Consider the following 22,276-nt stretch of genomic DNA (forward strand, 5'->3'; position numbering starts at 1 on the left):
TATAAAGCGCACTTAGGACAACAGACAAAGGAGACCAAACAACACAAGCGCTTACTCGCAACTGCGCGTTTATTTGAGAAACACACAAAAGGAAGAACAATCACAAACAAAACAAAAGCTATCGCGCAGGCATGACAGGAAAAGTGCTCATCCAGGTGCGTCAAGATAACAAAACTCTTTCATGCAAAACCACCATAGGGTCGGCAACACACGTGTGCTGATTCTTACGGATGTGATAGGCCTCTGATATCTCTCTGGTTAGCTGATTAGGGTGTCGGAACAAGATTTTAGTTTGGTCAAGCAAAGGCTTGCAGCCGCCGCATTTTGAACAGTGCTTAGCGAGATTAGATGAAGGCGACTTATTCAATGACAAAAAATGCTCTTGCAAGCGCACGTTAAGGCAGCGGCCCGTTTGACTGATATAGGTCCGGCCACAAGAAAAGGGAATGCGATACACCACTCCTTTTGAACATCTGACATAGCGGTTCTTGTGATTCACAGTGCAGCACCGCTTTCGTTTATCACATACACCGCTGCTAGAGCACGCAGCAACCTTTGCACAAACACTACTAACTTTCTGAGGCGCAGAGAAGAGAACATTAACACCATATCTGTTACCCACGTTTTTTAGTTGATGAGAAAACCGATGAACATAAGGTATGATTGCAATATTTTTCTTTTTCTCCTCAGAACCCTTCAAAAGTGACCTATTGAACTCTTTTACTTTTTTGAGCACCTTGCTAGAAGCTAGAAACAGCACGTCCTCTGGAAATCCAGCCAATCTTAGTCTGTTGACTTGCTCGCAGAAACTTTCCTTCATTTCGTGAGGGCACGACTTGAGCAAAGACGATCCTAGGCAGGAGACAGCAATGCCGCACTTCACAATTTTTGAGTGATTTGATTGATAATTTAAGAGTGGTTTATCAGACCTCAGAGAATACCTCCAGCACACATGATCCTGCACGAAATGAAGTTTTGTGTCAAGGAACTGCAGGCAATCGTTTGTAGGAGTTTCAAAGGTGAACTGTAATCCACGCCCATATTCTTTAAAAATCTTAATAATGTCCACCACCCTCCTTGTAAATTCATGTCGGTCAACAAACACCAGATAATCATCGACATACCTGAAAATCTTTTTTGCAAGGCCACTCTGATTCTTTTCAATATAAGAGTCAACTCGAGACAGGAAGATATCACTGAGGACGGGCGCTACTTTGGATCCGATACAAACACCTGTCTTTTGAATAAACAAATGCCCCTTCCAGTCAACAAAAGCAGAAGCCAGATAAAACGACAGCACTTCTAAAAACGAAGGAACGGAAATACCACAGGCATTGACAAAGCATTGTTCATCATTATCCTCGGTAATGCAATCACTAACAAATTTCATCAGTGTGTCATGTGGCAGCGAGTAGAAGAGGTCCTTAACATCAATACTAAATGCAGACGCTCCTTTAGGATTATGATTCTTAAGGTAGTCGACAACAGCCAAAGAATTTGGCGTCTGATATGGGTCCGCTAAGGTAAGACCTTTTAGGTGCTTTTGCAGGAAGCATGAAACGACATGTTGCCAAGTCGACCGCTCAGTGACAATAGCACGGAAGGGTATGTCGTCCTTATGCGTTTTGGCTGAAAAGAAGAGTTCGAGCCTTAGGCCTTCAGCCTTTTTAACGCTAGAGCGCAAATTCTCTAGGTTTAAACGCGACAAGAGTTTCAGAGCATTTTCCTTGACCTTTGTAGCTTTGACTTTAACAGGTCTAAAATGTGCTTCCATTGCCGAATAAGCCTTTTTCTTAAACAAGTGTTCGGGTAACACAACGAAGTACCCCTCTTTGTCGGACACAACTACCCGCTGCTCACTGGATGTCAAAAAATCTACCATAGGCTTCAGGCAACGGTTGCTCTTTTTCCCACCCCCACATCTTTTCATCGCATCTACACATTCCACTATGCACCTGGAACGGTCCTCCTCAGGAACTTGCCTCGAAATGCCTCTTGCAGTTGAAATCTTTTCCACCTTATGAAGGTTTGGATGTAGGCAAAACTTCGGTCCGAGCTCCAGCACCTTGTGATGAACATCAGGAAGATGGCCTCCTCCTATGACCAGCACTTTCCCTCCAAGGGGAGAAGTTTTCTTTTTGTCATGCACCCAAGGGCAAGCAGTGTTCCATAGGAAGTCGATATTCTTGTCCGCCAGGTCGCACCACTCACGATAATGTCTGCGATGGCTCGGAAGATCCCCGCAGGCCACACGCAAGCAATCCTTGTAAAAGCGGGAATGACGCCACCATTCTGAAGAAAGGATGCGGCATATCCTGCGGCTATGGCTCTTGGACAGCGGCAGCCCACCACACAAAGGTTGCAGTTCCAAAGGACAAATTCCACGCTTGGCATTCCAGGAGGCCAAGCACGCCTTGTGCGCACAAACAGCTATTAAAGCTGCCAGGATGGCAGGATTATTCAGAAGAGGATTAACACTTACAGAGGAGCTCAAGGTACTAGAAATGAACTGAAGCAGAATTGACATCTGAGCTAGTTGGTTTTTCATTTTCAAAAATTATATAAAGCGCACTTAGGACAACAGACAAAGGAGACCAAACAACACAAGCGCTTACTCGCAACTGCGCGTTTATTCGAGAAACACACAAAAGGAAGAACAATCACAAACAAAACAAAAGCCATCGCGCAGGCGTGACAGGAAAAGTGCTCATACAGGTGCGTCAAGATAACAAAACTCTCTTTCATGCAAAACCACCATAGGGTCGGCAACACACGTGTGCTGATTCTTACGGATCTTACGGAGGTTCTTACGGAGGTTATTTTGCTCAGCCTCATGCAGATCACACAAAGATTTAAATGATGCCGTAAGAATAGGTGGCTTTGGGTCATTGCTGCTTGGATCAGGGTAATATATACACTTTCCACTGTTTCTCTGGTTCAGCCAATTGTTCCTAATTGACTTCAAAGGGTGCACAGGGTCCAAAATGAAAAACAGTGGACGAGAGGAATCAGCTGGGTGTGTGTAAACTATACTGGCTTTGGGGGGGCTAGCAAAAAATGTCATGGCTTTCCGATTGATAGCATTGTTGTCTGAAACAACAACTAGTACCTTAAATCCAAGTGACTCAAGGTCAGTAATGAGCTTGTGCAAAAATAGATGCAGTGCTTTTGCATCTATCTGTGCGACTGGCAAAATGTGAACAACATCCTTGTTGCTTGACAAAAGGCTTTGTAGCATGAACACATATGCTGTTTTAGCCGGATCGGAACTATTGGCTGTGGAACCTGTAACGAAGCCTGCTTTGTACTCAAAATAGGTTTGAAGATGGATCTCATCCATCATTAATGTCACAGTGCGCTCATGCTCGGCCATTGCTTGCAATACAGTTTTAGCTTAGTTCAAGAAACAAGACTCTTGCTGTTCAAGTGCTGGATTCTTGTGATATGACGAACACAGTTGTCGAATAGTGTCTGGGTGCGGCAGCTTAATTTTAAGCGAGCTTCTGATGAACCTGTATGCATGTGGAGAAATGGTATACAGGAGACCTGAAAACACGAGTACATCTGGTGGATATCGAGGCATATTTTTCAAAACAAGCTCGACTTGGCTTCGCACAAATTTCAGTACCTGTAAGTTCCATCCATGATGTTCTTGGAGCTCATAATCCTTGTTCACCTCATCCAGGAGCATTAGCACAGTTGCGAGAAGCTGGTGTTCCTTTTCGCTGCCATTAGCACAACTCTGCAGCTTTTCAACAGACTGCAGCAGTTTATCAAGCTCCCTTAAATCCTTCATTTGTGACTGCACACATTCGTCTTTAAGATTGTGGAGACGGGACCCTCCGAGAAACACCTGAACAGACAGGTCGTCTAAAACCACCACTGATGAACGCACTGCGGGAGCTTGGTCGAGGGAGAGCTCCAGGAACAAAACCTTTGCCTGCGTAGTGACCACAGTCCAGAAGTCGGAAGTCTTAAGCTTCGGAAGGGCAGAACACAGCTCCCCAAAACTGCAAATTTTGTTCCTGCGATCTTCTTCCTCTTGAGCAGCAACAGAAAGCTCTATCGCTTTTCGCAGTGACGCTGCCTCGAGTCGGGCCTTCTTTTCTGCAGGAGCTTCTCGCGAAGATGGTGGCTGAGAGAGATATTTCGGGCAGCCGGGAAACACACTCGGGACAGCAGCTGGCTTCAGGCGGACACGCTGCAGCGGAACTTCGATAACGTTTCCAGTGTTCTCGTCCGTGTACGTTGCAAACCTGACGAAGTCGCTCGTTTGAAAGTGTTTTTCACACACCTAAAAACAAAGTAAAACCACAAGTCCATTAGGTTTGGGCGACAGGCTTACAAAATTCGGCAAGCGAAATAACTGGGAAATAAAACTCCGCAAGCGAAGTAATAAAGTGAAGAAAAAGTCCCCTCTCCGAAGCAAGCCATAAAAAAAAAAATGTCGTGTGAAGCACAAAACCAAGGAAAAGGAGCAGCGCAAAAGCATGCAACCACAAGAGAAGAAAGGACAAGACACGGCACAAAACGCGAAAACAGCGCTCGTGTCTTGTCCTTTCTTGCGTGGTTGCATGCTTTTGCGCTGCTCCTTTTCCTTGGTTCAAAATGCACTAACTAGGCTATAAACAAGTTACACTGAAGCAAAAAGTTTAAGGCAAGCATCCTGAAAAACAGCACCAAAAGTGACGCTTACCACAGTGTGCTTGGTTGGCTTAAAATCTTCGCGAGAAATAGCCTTTGTCCATGCTGCCCTTTGCGTCTCGTCGGCAGGAAACTTGTAGACGCTGACACTCGGTCCACCATCATAATTTGATCTGCAGCCTGGGGCGCAGCAGCAGCCAGGCATTTCAGAACTGAGGCTACGCAGGTTCAAACACGCAAACGAAGCCTCTGCAGATGAAAAAGCTTGCACAGTTCTTGAGCTCTTCCGTGAAAACGCGACACATTCACGTCAGCTAGCACCATGACCATGTGCGTACTGGTTGTCTCAGTGTTCCCAACCAACTTAGGATGCGGACTGGCATTAGCCTTCAAGCGCAAGTAGAGTATGATATTAAACATTTTTAAAGCCGCAGTTGACAGCAAGGATGCAAGGCTTAACACATTTAACAGTGGCTTGGTTTGGGCTAGTTGGTAACAGTTCTTAGAAAACATAGCGCAAAAAGGACACGGACGACACAGAAGTGGACAGGACAGGCGAAGAATTTGCAAGATTCTGAAAAGTGAGTACTGGAGACAAGTTCGACTATACCATGATTGGCTTCGAGTCCTCGTTTTGGAGCAGCCTACTGGAAATCCCACAAAACTAGCGGAATTTTAGAAGCTAGCAGCATAGACGACTGAGTTCCTGTGGCAGCGAGCGCGTCTTGGCCTGCCACAAACAAGGAAGTCATTGAAAGGAACAGGTGAAGACGTCACCGTTCTGGGAGATGCTGTCATTTCCCCTGAAATAAGAAATATTTTAGAGAAAGGACCGAAGTTTGCGTACCAGCCCCCTGTGCAAAGGCAAGCATTAATCGCGTGTGTTCGTCAAACGGCGGCTAGAGCAACGAAAAAGGACAGAGAGCGTCTGATTGGAGATGGAATAGCCTGCCTCAAGAGTAATGAAAGGCATCTGATCAACAAAAAAACCGCGGTTTCAAAAAGTGACTGCTTATCTGCATCAACAGAATCTGGTTGCTTTGCAGTGCGACAAAGAAGGTGGCTTTGCCGTCTTACCAGCAGCGATGTTTAAAGAAAAAGCCCTCTCCGCCATCCAAAAGAACTTTAACCAAGTCAAGTTTGACCCGAAGCGGTGCCGCCGTTCTGGAATTCATCTTCTGGGAGAACTAGGTCTCGACACTCTTCGTAAAGCAGTGGAAAAGACCAAAAATGGATGCTTAGATGTATTTTACACTGCGAAAACGCACAAGCCTGCATGTCCGTTTAGGGTCATAGTGTCCGAGAACGGCACCTGGCAAAAGCTTGTTAGCTCCTACCTTCAACGGCACCTTAACACCTTGAAGACTGAGGATCCGTTCCTCATCCGAAGCTCTAAAGAATTGGTCGTCAACCTCGAGCAGGGTCCTTTTTGCGACGTGAATGGTTTTTCAATAGACATAGAAGACCTTTATTATTCAGTACCTCATGGAGAGTTGCTCTCGGTGCTCCGAGAAACGATATGTGAAAGCGGGGAAATAGCCTTCCAGAACGGCGCGGGAACCAGCAGCGATTCTTTCCTGTCTTTGCTGGAATTCTACCTTGCGTCCACAGCTATCTTTTCAGAAGGACATTTCTATATTCAAAAAAGAGGCATTTGTATATGTTCCTCTGTTGCACCTGTGTTATGTGACCTATTTTTATCCGCGATTGACAAACGCATTCAAGCTAATCTTTCTGACCTTCCTGTTTTAAAAGTGTTCAGATACGTTGATGATTTCCTTATTATTTTTAGAAAATGTCATGGAAGAAAATGCGATGTTGACAAGGAAGTGTTGAGAATTTTTTCGGAGCACGGTGCCGGGTTAAATTTCACGTGGGAATCACCTACAGATGGCCGCATTCAGTTCTTAGATATTGAATTAGATTTCACCAACCTTAATATCTGCTGGATGTACCATCCACGAACCAAAAAACGTCTGTTGCGCTTTGACAGCGCGCACTCTAAAGTTGTTAAGCGGGGCATCGTGTCTTCATGTCTCCACGGAGCAGCGACAAAATCCTGCACGCACCGTATAGCCGCCAGCATCCATGAGCAATTCAGGCGCCTGCAGGAGGCTGGATTCCCCGTAGTCCTTCTACTGGCAGTGTGTGAAAGCCTTCTGCAAAAGCTGAAAGCCCCCAAGGTTTCTTGTAGTGAGCAGGGGAGTGAAGAGATAAAAGGCAAGACTCCAGTCCAGGCAATACCATATTATCATAGGTTTTCACATAATTTCAAGAAGCTGGCAGCGCGTTATAATGTACAAGTAGTTTTCTCTGCCCCATGTAAGCTTTCCAAGGTCTGCACTAAGAAAATGGTTAAACGAGATGACTGCACGACGAAACATCAAAGTTTACGGAATGTAAGGCGAACGTTGTGTACAGAATTCCTATCAGTTGCGGGCGTCATTACATTGGGCAGACAGGAAGATGCTTCAATGACAGGGCCAGAGAACATAGATTATGCGTACGCAACAAATCGGGAAGTAACCTGGCCGACCATTGCAAAGCATGTGACACAGAGCAAAAGAGTGGATGCTATCCAAAAATAGATAAAACAGAATTCTTAACATCAGCTAAAGGAAAAACGGAGCGTGAAGTCATGGAGGCGTATTTTATAAAAAAAGCTGGGAAAAAGTGCGTCAGCGCACCTTCTATTCAATTATTGGACAGTGAAGTAATTCCTTGATGGCTATCTGTAGGTGTGAACCATGTGTCAAGAATGTTTACGGTGTTGTGACCCGGAACGGTTCCGCTTTTCCTTTGGGTTTTCCTGCTGCTTCTATTCCTTGGCATTTTATTGACTTTTACTTCAGTGGAGCCCTCTACACTCGTGTTTTATGCTTCTGGTTTTATCCTTTTTCTGTTTAGGTCTTTCTGTATTTTTTCATATACATATTTCATTGTTTCCTAGTTTCAAACTTTTTCAATTTTTTTCATTTGATTATGTATAGTATCACAGCCCTTATCTGTTTTTGGCCTAAATTTCTGCTATCTTTTACTTCCATTGCCATGCCCATAAATGTAGTTTCCCCATTGTCATTGTCTTTCTTCACCATGTGCTTGTCTCAGTGTGGAGCCTTGTACACTCCCCTCATCTTTTAGTCGATCTGTTTATCTCCCTTTTTTGCCGCGTTATTTGTTTGGTTCTTAACCTTGACAAGCTTGTAAAGCTCTTTTTGCAGTAAGTTTCAGTACACGATGTCTCTTTTCTTTCAGTGTTCCCCCGGCACCGTGCTTTCATTTTGTTATTTCATCGTAAATTTTTTGCTTATTTTTCACACGCTGTAATCCTGATTGTGCTCTTCTTTGCGCATGCTCATCGCTTGATGGTGGTGATCGGCTCCTATATATTAGACGTGGTGGCTTTTCGAAATATAAAGTTGCAAGTTAGCGCCTGTCCTGTCCACTTCTGTGTCGTCCGTGTCCTTTTTGCGCTACATTTTCTAAGAACTTAACACATTTATTTTTGCAATATTTCAAACTATAAACTCGTTAATATAAGCGTGGCAAAAATAAGAAAAGAGCTTTCTTGAGTTTTATTTGAAGCGACAAGAAAATAGCTAAGTTCGAGCCAAGCCAGGATAATTCCAAATCCGATCGAGGGAACAGAATTTTTCCGCTTAGTCAGTTTCCTCCCAGATGGCGCCACGTCAACCTGCTGCGCGCTGCATCTCTTAGCAGCGACGTAGACGCTTGGCGAGGAGGTCATGGGGGGTCCTTGTAAAGTTATCTAGGTGGTATTGGTTTGATAGGCACAACTCCAGGAGGCGGCACACATCATTTACACTCAGCGGGGTTCGTGCGCTTAGTGTGTCGTCGCGTTGTAGGGCGCCACGGGTAGCGGCCACCGCAAGCTTCACGGGGATGTTTGTGAAAAGGGACACCACGTCGAAGGAGACAAGGCATTCGTCAGCCTCAAGGGTGGCTTGGGACACCAGTTCGATGAAGTGACTGGAATGACGGATATGGTCGCTGTTTTTCCTGCAATGGGGGTATTAGTTTGTGAAAGTAATCTGACAACGAGCGAAGAGGGGAACACCGGAAGTCGACAATCGGGGGCAAAGGGATCCCCGGTTTGTGGACTTTGGGCAGGCCGTAGAATGCTGGAGCCGATCCGTTGGTGCTCAATAACTGAAGGTAGAGGTTTCGGAAGGTGGGGTGTTTTTCGAATACTTCTTTCATTGTTTTGTTTAGCCTTGCTTGGGTAGTGGTTGTGGGGTCCTTCTTCAATTTTGCAGATTTTTGACTGCTGAGTAAGGTGGATATTTTCTCTTCGTAGTCCCGTCTGTCCAGAACGACTGTTGTGTTGCCCTTGTCCGCTGGTAGGATCAATATGTTGGTGTCAAGACAGACCCAAGCCACCTCTGAGCCCGACGAATGCCTTGTCTCCTTCGACGTGGTGTCCCTTTTCACAAACATCCCCGTGAAGCTTGCGGTGGCCGCTAACCGTGGCGCCCTACAACGCGACGACACACTCAGCGCACGAACCCCGCTAAGTGTAAATGATGTGTGCCGCCTCCTGGAGTTGTGGCTATCAAACACATACTTCTCGTCAAACGGGAAATTTTACCGACAAGTGAAAGGAACACCAATGGGAGCATCCATCTCTGTCGTCATGGCCAATTGACCATGGATGGATGGATGGATGGATACGGCTGAACCCTTTACATCGGGCGGTGGCTCAAGCCACCTAGCCATGTCTTGTGAAATTTTACTCCTGTCTTGCTTTTAGCCACCAATCAGATAACCTTCGCTTGGTTACTTCTAACTTCTTAAAATCCACTTTCCCTTCACTATCCCTAAACCCCAATGCCTTGGGTAAGTCAGCCCCGCTGCCTTCCACTGTAGGGTGAAGCCCTTTACAGAAAAGTATCAAGTGTTCAGCCGTTTCCTCCTCCTCTCCGCACGCAATGCGTAAAGTGTCTATCTCCTGGTACCTGACTCTATGCTTCTTAGTCCGCAAAACTCCAGTCCTGGCCTCAAACAACAAAGAACTTCCCCTACAATTATCATAGATATTTTCTTTGACAATTTCCTGTTTAAAGGTCCGGTATGTTTCTAGTGCCGATTACGTCAGCATCCCTGTTTTCCACAAAGCTCTCTCTGTTCCTTTAACCTTTTTCTTAACCGATAATTGCTGATTTGCCCCCTTACTGCTGTCCAGATATTTGCTTGTCAATTTTCTAGTTCGCTTTCTCCATTTCGTGTCAACATTCTTTATATACAGGTATCTGAAAACTTTCCTAGCCCACCGCTTTTCCTCCATCCTTCTCAATCGTTCCTCAAATGCTATCTTACTGCTAGCCTCTCTGCTCTCGAAAGACGCCCATCCCATATCACCCTGTACCCCCTGATTTGGTGTATTGCCATGTGCTCCCAAAGCTAACCTCCCTACTCCCCGTTGCCTAATTTCCAGCCTTGCTTGAACATCTGGCCTCATACACAGGACCGCATTCCCGAAGGTCAGGCTAGGGACCATCACCCCTTTCCAGATCCCTCTTACCACCTCATACCTATTGTAATTCCACAGTGCCCTATTTTTCATGACAGCTGCATTCCTACTAGCTTTATTCATTACATATTTTTCATGCTCTGTCAGATACTCAACACTGTTATTTATCCACACCCCAAGATACTTGTACTCATTCACTACCTTTAGCACGAACTCCTGTATTCTATGCTCGCCGCCCTCTTCATTAAATGTCATGACTGCAGATTTTTCCTTACTATACTTGAAGCCTAATCTATCTCCCTCTGTACTGCATATGTCTAACAACTTCTGCAGGTCTTCCTTGTTGTCAGCCATTATCACTATATCGTCCGCATATATTAGTCCCGGTAATGTCTGTTTAATCAATTCCCCTTGCTTGAAAAAAGATAGGTTGAAACCTAGTCCGCTCCCCTCTAGCTTGGCCTCCAAAGCTTGCAGGTACAACATGAACAACAAAGGGGACAGAGGACATCCTTGTCTAAGCCCCCGCTGTATCTCTACAGGCCCTGATACATTTTTTTCCCATTTTATGAGCACTCTGTTACCTCTATATATATCTTTTAAAAGATTAATTACTCCATTTTCCACATCCAATGTGCCCAATATGTCCCACAAATGCTCCTGAGTAACGTTGTCATAGGCTCCCCTAATATCCAGAAATGCTAGCAATAAGGGCCTATGTTCCTTTTCCGCAATTTCTATACCACTGTGTCAATGAAAATAGATTGTCCTCCAACCTCCTTTGTTTCCGGAACCCATTTCTGTAGTTCCCCTAGCACCCCCTCGTTCTCCACCCAAGCCTGCAGTCTATCCTTTATAATTTGCATCACCACCCTGTAAACCACAGATGTCACTGTTATGGGGCGATAGTTACTTACGTCTGCTTTGTCCCCCCTTTCCCTTATATATCATGTTCATTCTACTTAATCGCCATTCATCGGGGACTTTCTCATCCACTATCATTTTGTTCACTACCTGTATTAATGTTTGCTTGGATTTTGGTCCTAACTTCTTTATCAACATAATCGGGATACCATCTGGTCCTGTTGATGTGCCACTAGGAACCTTCTTCTCTGCCCTTTCCCACTCTCCTTGCTCAAGTGAAGCTATTGCTGTAAACGGTCTATCCTCCTTCGATAAATTATGTACCACGTGCTTTGCTGAAAATTTTTCCGTCATCCTTGTTCCTATGTGTTTTATTGCTCATCATCCCCTTCTAGTCGAATACCCTCATCTGTAACAATAAAACCTTTGTTCTAGCCTAGTTTTATTACTCATTGCATTTAGATGTTTCCAGAATTTTTGGCTGCTTTTCTATCCTTTTTATTACTTTTGACATCCATTGGGCACCCGCTTTCTTCTAATTTTCTCATTAATCAAACAGGATGCGTCCCTTCTACACTTTATGAAGGTATCCCATTTTCTGTCTACTTCGGGTTTTGGTTCCCCCCTCTTCTTGGAATATCTGTGTTCCCTGGATGCTTCCTTGCGCTTTTCTATTGCCCTCTTGACCTCCTCATCCCACCAACTCTTGGGTTTGCATCTTTTCCCTTTTAGCTTTACTCCCACCTTAGCTAGCTCTAGCTCCAGTAATCGAGTTAATTTGGTATAAGTCCATTCCTGTTTCACTATCCTCAAAAATTACTGTTCTCAATTTGTTTGGCTGCTACTTCCAATTGCTTTTCTGAGTAAAAATTTCCCCCTGATTGTTTATCTTGATTCAGTCCTACATTGCTTTTTCTTCTGAAGCTCAACTTGATACGCTTGTGGTCACTACCTAGACTTCTGGAACCATCTTCATCTATGCTCATTACCCCTAATCTGTTATACATCCTCTGTGACATTAGTGCATAATCTATCGTCGAGTGCAGACTCCCCGCCTCCCATGTTATGAGCCCTTCACACTTCTCGGTGCTGTTGCATACAACTAAATCATGCCTGTCACACATGTCCTGCAGCATGCTTCCTGTCGAATCCGTGTACCCATCCAGGTCTTCTATGTGTGCATTCATGTCGCCTAATATAATTATCTCGCCCTGTCCTCCTAGCTCATCAATGTCGCTTGCAATACATTCTAACATTTTCCTGTTTTCCTCTTTGGCATTAACCCCTGTCCACAGGTATACAAAGCCAAGGAGTGTTTGCTTGCCTGCCACTGTTCCTTTTAGCCATAAATGTTCCCTGCATCCCAGTCTAACTCTTTGAAAATTCAGCCATAAATGTTCCCTGCATCCCAGTCTAACTCTTTGAAAATTCATACTTTTATGAATGAATGCCCCAATTCCACCTCCTTTCTGCTGCCCTCTGTTCTATTGCAATATTCCCATGCATAGTCTGGGTTACAGGGTGGTTGCTCCATGTCTCTAAGATGTGTTTCCGCTAAACCATATACCATTAATTCCTCCTGTCTTAACTGTCTTCTATTTCCTCCCATTTCAGTCTATTCCTGCCACCTTGCATGTTAATGAAACCTATATCTGAATTAACTTGGCCCTGGCGCTTGCGTCTCTTTCTTCCCCTATGGTTCCATTGTCCGTTTGATCTTATTCTTCCTTCTCTACACTGGTTCCTTCAGAACTCTGGGTCCCCCCAAAAAAGCTGTTGCCTGGCGACCTATCCTACTACCCACCTTCTTGCCAGTGGCACCACCGTAGTGGATGCCATCCTGTGCAAAAGGGTGGGGCCTAACCTCGTACACTTCCCTGTTGACCTCCATCACCTCGTATCTTAGTCGTCGACTCAATAGCCTAATTACCCGATTAGTCTCCACGACCCTCCTTTCCGTCTCGCGAGCCTGCCTCTGGACCTCTGGGATTGTGCATATGGTCACATGCACACTCTCAGAGGCCTCTCTAAGCCTACGCATCCCCACCTCCAACTGCGTCTCAAGATTCTGGCTCCTCCCCTGCAGTACATCATTGAGACCAGCATGGATGACCACAAGGTGTTCCGCCATCCATGCTACCCACCACCACCTCCCGGGCTCTGGCCATTGCATCCACCATGCACTTTCCCGACTGAGCCTCCACCTGCACCCCGCCTGTTCTGCCTTCACTGCCGTCAGAACGCCTCCCTCAACCCTCGCTACATTCGAGTCCCCGACCACCAGAACTCTCCTGTGCCCCAAACGTTCGCTTCCTAATTCCATCTGTTGGCCTCCGGATCGCTCTAGCTGACTCTCCTGCCGCTGTACGCTATTGTCGCGAGTTTCCATGCCCGCTTTAAACCTTTTTCATTTCGTTCGCATTTTTCTCACTCAATGCTCGCTGCACTACAGCACTGTACGATCGACGAGCCTCGTCCTCCACCTGACACTTCTCCGAACTGGGGTGCCCAGCCGGCCGCGACCTGAGCGCTTCAACCTGTTTTTCTAGCTGGGTCCGCTTTTCCCGCTCTTCTTTAATCTCGCCCACCATTCGCTTCAACAGGGCGGCATTATTCTCCTCCTTTTTAATCAAATCGGCGACCTGAGCTTCCAGCTTAATCCGATCCTCTCGTTCGACCTGCCGGTCCGCATTAAGTGCATTAAACCCAGCTTCCCATTCCCCTTTTAACGCATGAACGGCGTCCCCAAACCGCTTGCACATCTTACACACGAAGCTAGCCTCACCCGCCTCGGCTAAGCTCCCGAACCCTGTCTCATCTAAGTAACACCAACGGTCGCACTCCTGGCACTGTACTAACTCTCCGTCCTTGTCCTCCTTAACTTTCCTAGCTTGCCGACCCATCGTCCGGCCGACTACGCCTTGTGAAAGCCCGCCAAAATTCCTATGCGTAAAAACCCGCCAAGAATATTACACAAAACTTCGGCACTACGCAACGTAAAAGCCCGCCAAAATTCCTAGAGAAGAAACCTTCGGCACTAGTCAACGTAAGAGCCCGCTAAAACTCCTGCACAAAACTTCGGCACTACGCAACGTAAAAGCCCGCCAAAATTCCTACAGAAGAAACCTTCGGCACTAGTCAACGTAAGAGCCCGCTAAAAATCCTGCACAAAAACCTTCGGCACTGCGCAACGTAAAAGCCCGCCAAAATTCCTACACAAAAAACCTTCGGCACTACACAACGTAAAAGCCCACCAAAATTCCTACACAAAGACCTTCGGCACTACGCAACGTAAACGCCCGCCAAAAATCCTACACCAAAAACTTTCAGCAATACGCAAGGTAAAAGCCTTCCAAAATTTCTACGCAAAAACCTTCGGCACACACACTTCCGCTAGCCTTTCTACCCTTAACTCGGTTTAAAACTACTGCCCGAAAGCATGTACAAGCGCAAAAACCAAAAGGCACTTAGCTTCAGACGTAGTCGCTGGAGCTCCGAAAAAAAGCGTCCGCCTCCGACGGTGTCACGAGCAATAAAAACAAGCGCCCCTTTTATCTTTGGTTGCTTTCTTCAGGCTTCGAACGCAGTAAGTTCAGCTTTGACATTTTCAGAAGCGCTAAAACGCCGAGGACGCAGAGGGAACAGACAGGGACGAGCGCTACTTCCAACTTTGCGGAAAAGCGAGCGCCGCCTGTCGTGCAAACAGAGAAGCTCCGCCGGCACTTTTGGTTGGAAAGGGGCTCTCGAGCAAGCATGCACAAGGCAGCGTTCAGCAGTTCACGTGTGCTTGTATTGTTGTTTTAGTGTTGTTTATTTGCCGGAAACGTGTGTCTGCTAACGAAAGAGTATGATGGAAGAGGAGAACATCCCATTTCCGATTTTAGAAACGGGGTGGGGCGAAGAGTTTGCGCGTTGTAGCCTGAAAAACGACCATGTGTGGCAATACCTGCACTCTGCTACCTCAACGGAGCGCCGAATGAGCAAATGAAAATGTGCCTGAATGTGCGGCTATGCACGGGCGAGTGTGACAGTATAATGGGATGCACTTTCCTAATACGCACAGACGTTTACGTTTGCGCTTCTTTGATAGGGCAGGGGTTTCTGCTAACTTAACACCTTTTGCCTCAGGGCACACTTAGCTGATTAGTAAACGACCCGTTGTACTATATCCATCCCGGCTCGTGCTGATACGGCAGAGCGTTGCTTTGCGTGCTAACGGGCCGCGGGAGCGTTAGAATGAGCGGATATACGCGAAGTTGCGCTCGGCCATGCTCCCGCTGTTCAGGCAGCACATTGTAGCATTTATGATGAATGTTCATACTAGTATATATAATTCGGTTTTCCTGCGTCGGTGGCAAAACTTTTCTAGAGCGACCGAGCAGTGTGTACTTGGCAGTAAGCGCGAAATAAAGCATTAGCACCCGTTTCGAAACGTGCTGGATGTGCGCATTACTGGTCCCATCAACGGGTTCGTCTTTTGCGCCTTGTATCTCGTCGCGGCCTTTATTACGTACAAGTCTCGCTGTTGCAAAACGCGTGGTTAGCTTAAATAAAACGCGTTGCAGTTACATGTCAGTTACGTGGAAGTTACAGCTCACATCAGTCGTCGCACTACAGTGCAGGAATGCACGGCCGGCTCATGTTTTCCAACCAAAAACCAAACCGCCTATAGAGGGCGCTGCCTGCGCCTTCACCACGCATGCGCAGAAACTTTTCCGCAAATGGTCAATTTAACAATGGAACACGTCGAACAGCGAGCCCTCAACTCATTCCACCCGAAACCAAAGATTTTCCTCAGGTATGTCGACGACTGCTTCGCCATCATCAAAAAATCTGAAACTCAAAATTTCCTTCGTCATTTAAACTCCGTAGAACCTGACATTCAGTTCACGCTAGAGGTGGAACAAGAAAACTCCCTGCAGTTTTTGGACGTCCTCGTGTCCCGAAACGACAATACCCTTCAATTCGTATAGGCTCCGTGCGCTGCAGTTTGCGCGCGCGAGTGGCGCCACCTGGTTAACAGCGGTGGCGAAAGGCGGACGCAGACAACGCAGCTCTGGTTCAGTTTGCAGTGAGCAAGGCGAGCGGTGAGGTGTTTCGTCCGAAGGCGAAAACAAACATGGATAATTATGGGTACTCTACCTGCTGCTGTGTTTACCCAATGTCATAAAAGCTATAAAAACACTGCAGTCAAGGTAACGAATATATTTAAACGCTTTCCTCGGACATTGTGCATGATCGCTCATGCACAGAGGGTCTGCTGGAAATGACTGCACTGTGGAATTAAATTCGTGAGTGTGAGCTGGGAAACGGTTTACATTGACTGGGGTGTATTGAACGTGCCATCATTGGTAGGAGCTGCTTTATGTCTTTATGTAGAGCGAAGGAATGCGCTGAGTCAGTCACAGGAAATGGTCTACGGTGTAGTTCTTGGAGCTATCATCTGAAGTCGAAGTCTTCGTTTGTTATGCTCATCTGTGGTTCAGCGTGTCAATTTTGTTTCTAGTTTGTTTTTTCGTGCGTGCGTGTATCCTGTGGGAGCGACGTCGTACTTCTGAGAGTGCTTATGCTGTTTTTCACATTGTTTTACCTAAGCTTTTGTGTACTTATTTGCATCATTTTATTTCCTTCAGTGGTTTAAAATTTTGTATCTTTATTTGTGGCATTTATGAGATCTCAAATCCTTTTCTACACGAATAAAAAGAAAAATAGAGAGTGGTTCGAATTTCTCTATATATATTTCTTGGATTTCACAACATCGCTAAACCCTTAATTTCGGAAATTAATCTTTTGATTTTATTTGGGTTTATCGTCCCAATGCAACGCAGACTATAAGGGGCGCAATAGTAGGAGGTTCGAGATAATTGCAACCACTTGGAGTTCTTTAACGTGCACTGACATCGCGCAGCACGCGGGGCTCTAAAATTTTGCCTTCACCGAAAATGCGACCGCCGCAACCAGCATCGAACACGATGCATTTGGGTCAGCAGCTGAGCACCATAACCACTGAGCCACCGCGGCGGCCTTTCTATAGTTAAGTATTTACCAAAAGAGCAATACGACCAAAATAATTCATGTAACTGGTGTCTTCATGAGATTCCTGAAATGAAAGTCCGGTGGAAGATACTTAGGAAGAAACCCATCGTCTTTTTGTATGCTTGAGCTATGCTTCTCTGAGAGGAATACAAAAAGTAAAGCAGTGTCTACCCTGCAGGATATAGAGCACTATCATCTGATATATATGTGTAGTAAGTTTGCGTTCTTCGCAATTCTAGCCGACCATTCACATAGTCGATGTCACAATGGATGTAAATTACATAGCTGAATTCATTATTTGGGTCAGAGCCTTGTTTCTCAAACTGTAAAGGTACTTAATCTCAATAAGCTAAACTGCGCTGCCGGATATTGCAGTGCCGTCGGGACTGCAACACAATCATGGTTGCTCGGAATGAGTGATCAGCAGTAGCAGTAGCAATGGTGGCGTCAAGGCTTTCAATGCCTTGAAATCCGCAGAGAAGTAGGCATTGACTTAGAATGGCAACGCGGTCAGTGCGCGTCTGCTATGCGGCCGGGCTGGCGGGAACGCATCGGGCATGGAGGAAGGCGCAGGGCCACCACTGCCAGTCTCGAGGGGGGCGCGCGCGCTCTCCCTTCGAGAAACCGGCCGTGACTGAGCGTCCGGTTAACGCGGCGAGTGCCACGAGGCGGCGCTGGCGACGTGGTCGCTGCTGGCGCCACCATACCAGCGCACGGAGCCCATACCGCAAACCAACCCACTCAGGCCGGTATCTCCACTTCTCTTCGAACCACCCGACAGTCCATAAAGCATCAGTGGTGAAGACGCTGTTCAGAAGAATTGAGACACACTGCAGCACAGAACTTTACAGAGAAAAAGAACAACGCAAGATATTCAAAGAACTCATCATGAACGGCTACCCAAAAGACTTTATTCAAAAAACCATTCGACGTCAAAAACACAACATTCGTCAAGAAATCAACGCACAAAGACCAACGCCACCACCAAAATACATCACTTTTTACCTTATGTCGGAGACGTCAGCGAAACCATCGCCCGAATCCTGAAAAAATCGGGTCTCCAGGTTGCGCACAAGCCCACAAACACTGTTGCGCTTTGCCTACCTGTTCCCAAAGACCGGCCGCCGAGAGAAAGAGCCCAAGGCATTGTCTACCAAATTCCATGCGCCGACTGCGACGCAAGCTACATCGGCGAAACCAAAAATTTCAAAGAAAGAATTCGGCAACATAAAAACGACATCCGCAAATTCGCAAGAGAGCGCAATCCAGTAGCCGAACATTCCGAGGACTCCGACCATAGAATCAACTTTGAAGAATCCCGCATCCTCTGAACCGAAACAAATTACCACAAGAGGCTCCTTCTGGAATCCTGGGATGTCCAAACCACCCCGAACAATATCAACCGCACAAAAGGAAACCTGCCCCCAGTATATGCCCAGGGACTGCGCTCTACAACGCAACGAAAAAAAGTCGCCATTCAGCACCTCCCTGCAGTGCGCCAGCGTGACTAATAGCCTAAACCCCCTCCCTCCCCCTCTCCCGCGCCTTTCGCGGCACAGCTGATGTTCTCTTCACCCACCCCCCTCCCCTCCATACTTAAAAGACGCTTGCTACTGCCCTCAGTCACCCCTGATGAAGGAGCCGAGTCGGCTTCGAAACGTTTGGTTAAAGTTAAAATTTTTGGTTGGAGATGTGCAGTTTATTCTAAGTCTTCAAACCCAACCAGACAGGTAAATCTGTCAAAATGTTTAGTTTTTTAATGACATCCTAGTCGAGATCAAGAAGTGGGCTGGGCATGTGATGCGAAGGCAAGACAACCGCTAGTAACGGGGTGGATTCCTAGATAAGGCAAGCGTAGCAGGGGGCGTCAGAAGACTAGGTGGGCGGATGAGATTAAGAAGTTCGCAGGCATGAGGTGGGCGCAGCTTGCAAAGGACTGGGTTAATTGGAGAGACATGGGAGAGGCCTTTGACCTGCAGTGGATGTAGTCAGGCTGATGATGATGAGTGATGGCAAGCCTAGGCCAGTATAGAGAGCTTTCTTGAATGGCATAGCCAATTCTGGCAAACAGTAGGGGAACCCTGGCTAACATGGCCCATGACAGCCAGGATTCTATAATGGCACTACCAACAATGGCGAGAAGTGGGAGAATCATGGCTAATTTGCTCACTGATAGCCAAGATTTTGCGATGACACTACCAATACCGGGAAAGCGACGGACGAGGGCCATCATTGAATGTGTTAATGAGGGGCACAGCCTATATCAGGTGCTCATTGGCAACTCTGGGCCTACTTAGGGCCACGCTTTGCCACCGGATTTGTAATATTGGCCCGCTATAACGTGCTACCGGGGCAGTCGAAGTGCTCTCCGCTCTGCAGTTTCCGAAGCTTGTCGATCCCGAATGTCAGCAGTGCGCTCCGCGGTAGCCTTCGATATTCGTTTCTGCTTGCCCCACCGCGGTGGCTCAGTGGTTAGGGCGCTCGACTACTGATCCGGAGTTCCCGGGTTCGAACCCGACCGCGGCGGCTGCGTTTTTATCGAGGAAAAACGCTAAGGCGCCCGTGTGCTTTGCGATGTCAGTGCACGTTAAAGATCCCCAGGTGGTCGAAATTATTCCGGAGCCCTCCACTACGGGACCTCATTCTTCCTTTCTTCTTTCACTCCCTCCTTTATCCCTTCCCTTACGGCGCGGTTCAGGTGTCCAACGATATATGAGACAGATACTGCGCCATTTCCTTTCCCCCAAAAACCGATTATTATTATTATTATGTGAGTGAGGACATCCGCATGTAGTTTCTGCGCTCGTTCTTCGGCAGCTTAAAGTTTTGGCACTCGTACACCGTTGATGCTGCACCGCTTCTGCTTTTGCCCAGCAAACAACGTACGTCCCCAGGTGCTCCCAGAAAGGATGGAATGTCCCAGTCCCAGTACAACATTTATCGAACATTTCCAAGCCGTAGAGGCAGGACACAGAAACACAAGCAAAAGGGTAGTGCGCCCACTAATGGCCTAGAAACGTTTTTTCGAGGGTGTTAAGCAGAAACAAAAACAAATAGCATTTTGGTCCCAGTAAGTTAACTGGGAGAACGTTTTTGGGACCAATGCTTTTCAACAAAAAATACAAATTTACTCCTCGCTCCTTTTTCTCTCTCCCTCGCGCCAAAAGCTACGGGGAGAGAAGGTTTTTCTCCTGCACTCGCCGTTTTGAGAGACCAAACAGTTTTGTTCGAACAGCCGAGGGAAGCGCAGTTCACCCCTCATCTCTCTCGAGGGCCGTCGGCTCCATGCTGCAGACAGGCAGGCGACGGTGGTCTGCCTTTTCATCGCACCGCCGGGAGCGGCGGTCACCAACGTGCCCGTATTCTATAGTGTTTCCAACTTCAGCACGGTGCGGCGGTCCCTGCAGGCATCTCCAACTACCAGCAGTCCTCGTTGCGCCGCTGTCTAGCAGAGGCGCAGTAATGGCTTCCTGTCGCTCGCCCGGCTTCCTCGCTGGACGGAAGCCATCTTGCGCACACGTATTCGCGCAGCCCCTAGCCGCTCGCGCGCAAGCCCCAGCGCGCGGCAGCCCTTGCTCTCATTACTGGGCTGTCATGAACTTCGTAGCTACGGATTCATGGCAGCTAGCTTTCCCGCGCACCTCGGCGTGCCCACATAATTCCTTTTGGAACTGGTGCAGCGGCGCGCGGCGCATCGCAAGTCTTTTGCGCAGCTTCACGGCCCTACACCATAATGGCGCTCTTACAGGCGTCGTTCGCGGCAGTGGATTTCAAGGCAATGGGCGACTCCTAGCGCGCACTCTGCATCCCTCAGCGCCTCCGACGACTGTGGCGTGTTGTTGCTGGCAGCGTGGCCGTCCACTGCGGTCACAGGCGGGAGAGATCTTCGGAGGCCCACCAGATTCTTGCTGCAAGTGCCCATGGATTAACCTGCTCTACCTACATTCCCGTCCTGTCGCAGCGATATAGTTTGTGTTGTGTTCGCGTCGCTGACTCCCAACCCACCCCCACCGGATTACTTGTGCCTTGATCACCTTGATCTCGCCTCCCACGCCGTATTGTGCCGCACGCGCGGTCTGCTGTACCATGGGTGTGGCGCGCAAGGGCTCTTACCTCAAGGCGTCCCCCCTTTCCATCCGGCTCCAAGCAGTCTTATCTCCACACTTAGTCACAAGAAAATAAAACGGGGGTGTAAACGAGGATGTAACGCGTATGTTTGAGCGTTCGCTGTGCCGTGAGAAGGCGTAGGACAGAAGGCTGCGTTGAATGCATATATTATAGTTGCAGCATTTTATTTCATCCCCGTTTTTCCGTCGGCAACGTCGTCAAGGTATGTTGGCTTATGCTCGTTTTTTTTTTATTTTTTCCTCGTAGTATTATTTTTTTTTCCTGTTTTGATAACACGCTCAAGCTTACTCCGAGGCTCGTGCGAGAGCCAAAGCCAGAGGGAGGTTTCACCCTGCAGAAAATCCGTGACCTGAAACCGCGTATCTGTATCGTACGCCCATGTCCTCTTTTCTTTTGACACCCAGGTTGCTCTTTACATGCGTTTGCTTTTGCGTGTGCATATATGCTTTTGTACCCTTTAAAATGTTTGCTTAATGTCCATCAACTTTCAGCCTGTATTATGTTTTTATTGCTTCATTTTTTCAGATTTCTCAGAGCTAGAGAAAAATTTGGCCATTATTATATGCTGGTGCCGTAGTGCTCCGTACATTGTGTGTTAAATGGTGCTTACATATGCGTCTCCTGTTTGTATTAATTTAAATGCAAAGAGCACATCTAATGAACTGAAATTCATCTGTATTTCGCTGCTATTTCCTGTTATATGGGCGGGACCGGGCGACTTTTTGAATTCATATTTCCTTTGTGTGTAAAATTCCAGCACATTTCATGTTCTTGTGGCGGGAGCAGCGCAGCACGAAACAAAGAGATGCGGGAATCGACGCTGACTAACAACCAGTTTTTTAATGCCCGTTCGTCGAATATATACACCTCGCTCGTATAAGAAGGAAAAGAAAGAATCATGAAAACTGCATATGGTGTACACGTGGTGAAATATTAAGACATCGCACGAAGATAATCAATTTCTCTGTCACGAAGCGCTATCGAAATTATGCTGACGCATATACGTCGTTCTTTTGTCGGATGTTGAAGGCTTCTTCAATCTCCCTGGTCCGTTGATCAAAACATGACGGGATGACCATTGTGTTGCTAAGCTGCAGGTCACATTCATGCTCG

The 22,276-nt window shown here is 47.0% G+C and overlaps 1 protein-coding gene across 3 annotated transcripts in view; it reads left to right on the forward strand.

The window, feature by feature from the left end:
* Positions 1-21,839, forward strand: part of LOC144124603 (ragulator complex protein LAMTOR3-like) — a 65,326-nt gene extending 43,487 nt beyond the window's left edge. The window contains exon 7 of one of the 3 annotated variants that reach the window (XM_077657387.1): positions 20,784-21,803. The gene's annotated coding sequence lies outside the window, so the exon portion shown is untranslated. Of the gene's footprint in view, positions 1-20,783 lie in introns of all 3 variants that reach the window. The other 2 variants (XM_077657391.1, XM_077657395.1) reach the window with 2 other exon arrangements.
* Positions 21,840-22,276: the final 437 nt, after the last annotated feature.

This window comes from Amblyomma americanum, chromosome 3, assembly GCF_052857255.1.
Source record: "Amblyomma americanum isolate KBUSLIRL-KWMA chromosome 3, ASM5285725v1, whole genome shotgun sequence".
In the NCBI taxonomy this organism is placed as follows: Eukaryota; Metazoa; Arthropoda; class Arachnida; order Ixodida; family Ixodidae; genus Amblyomma; species Amblyomma americanum.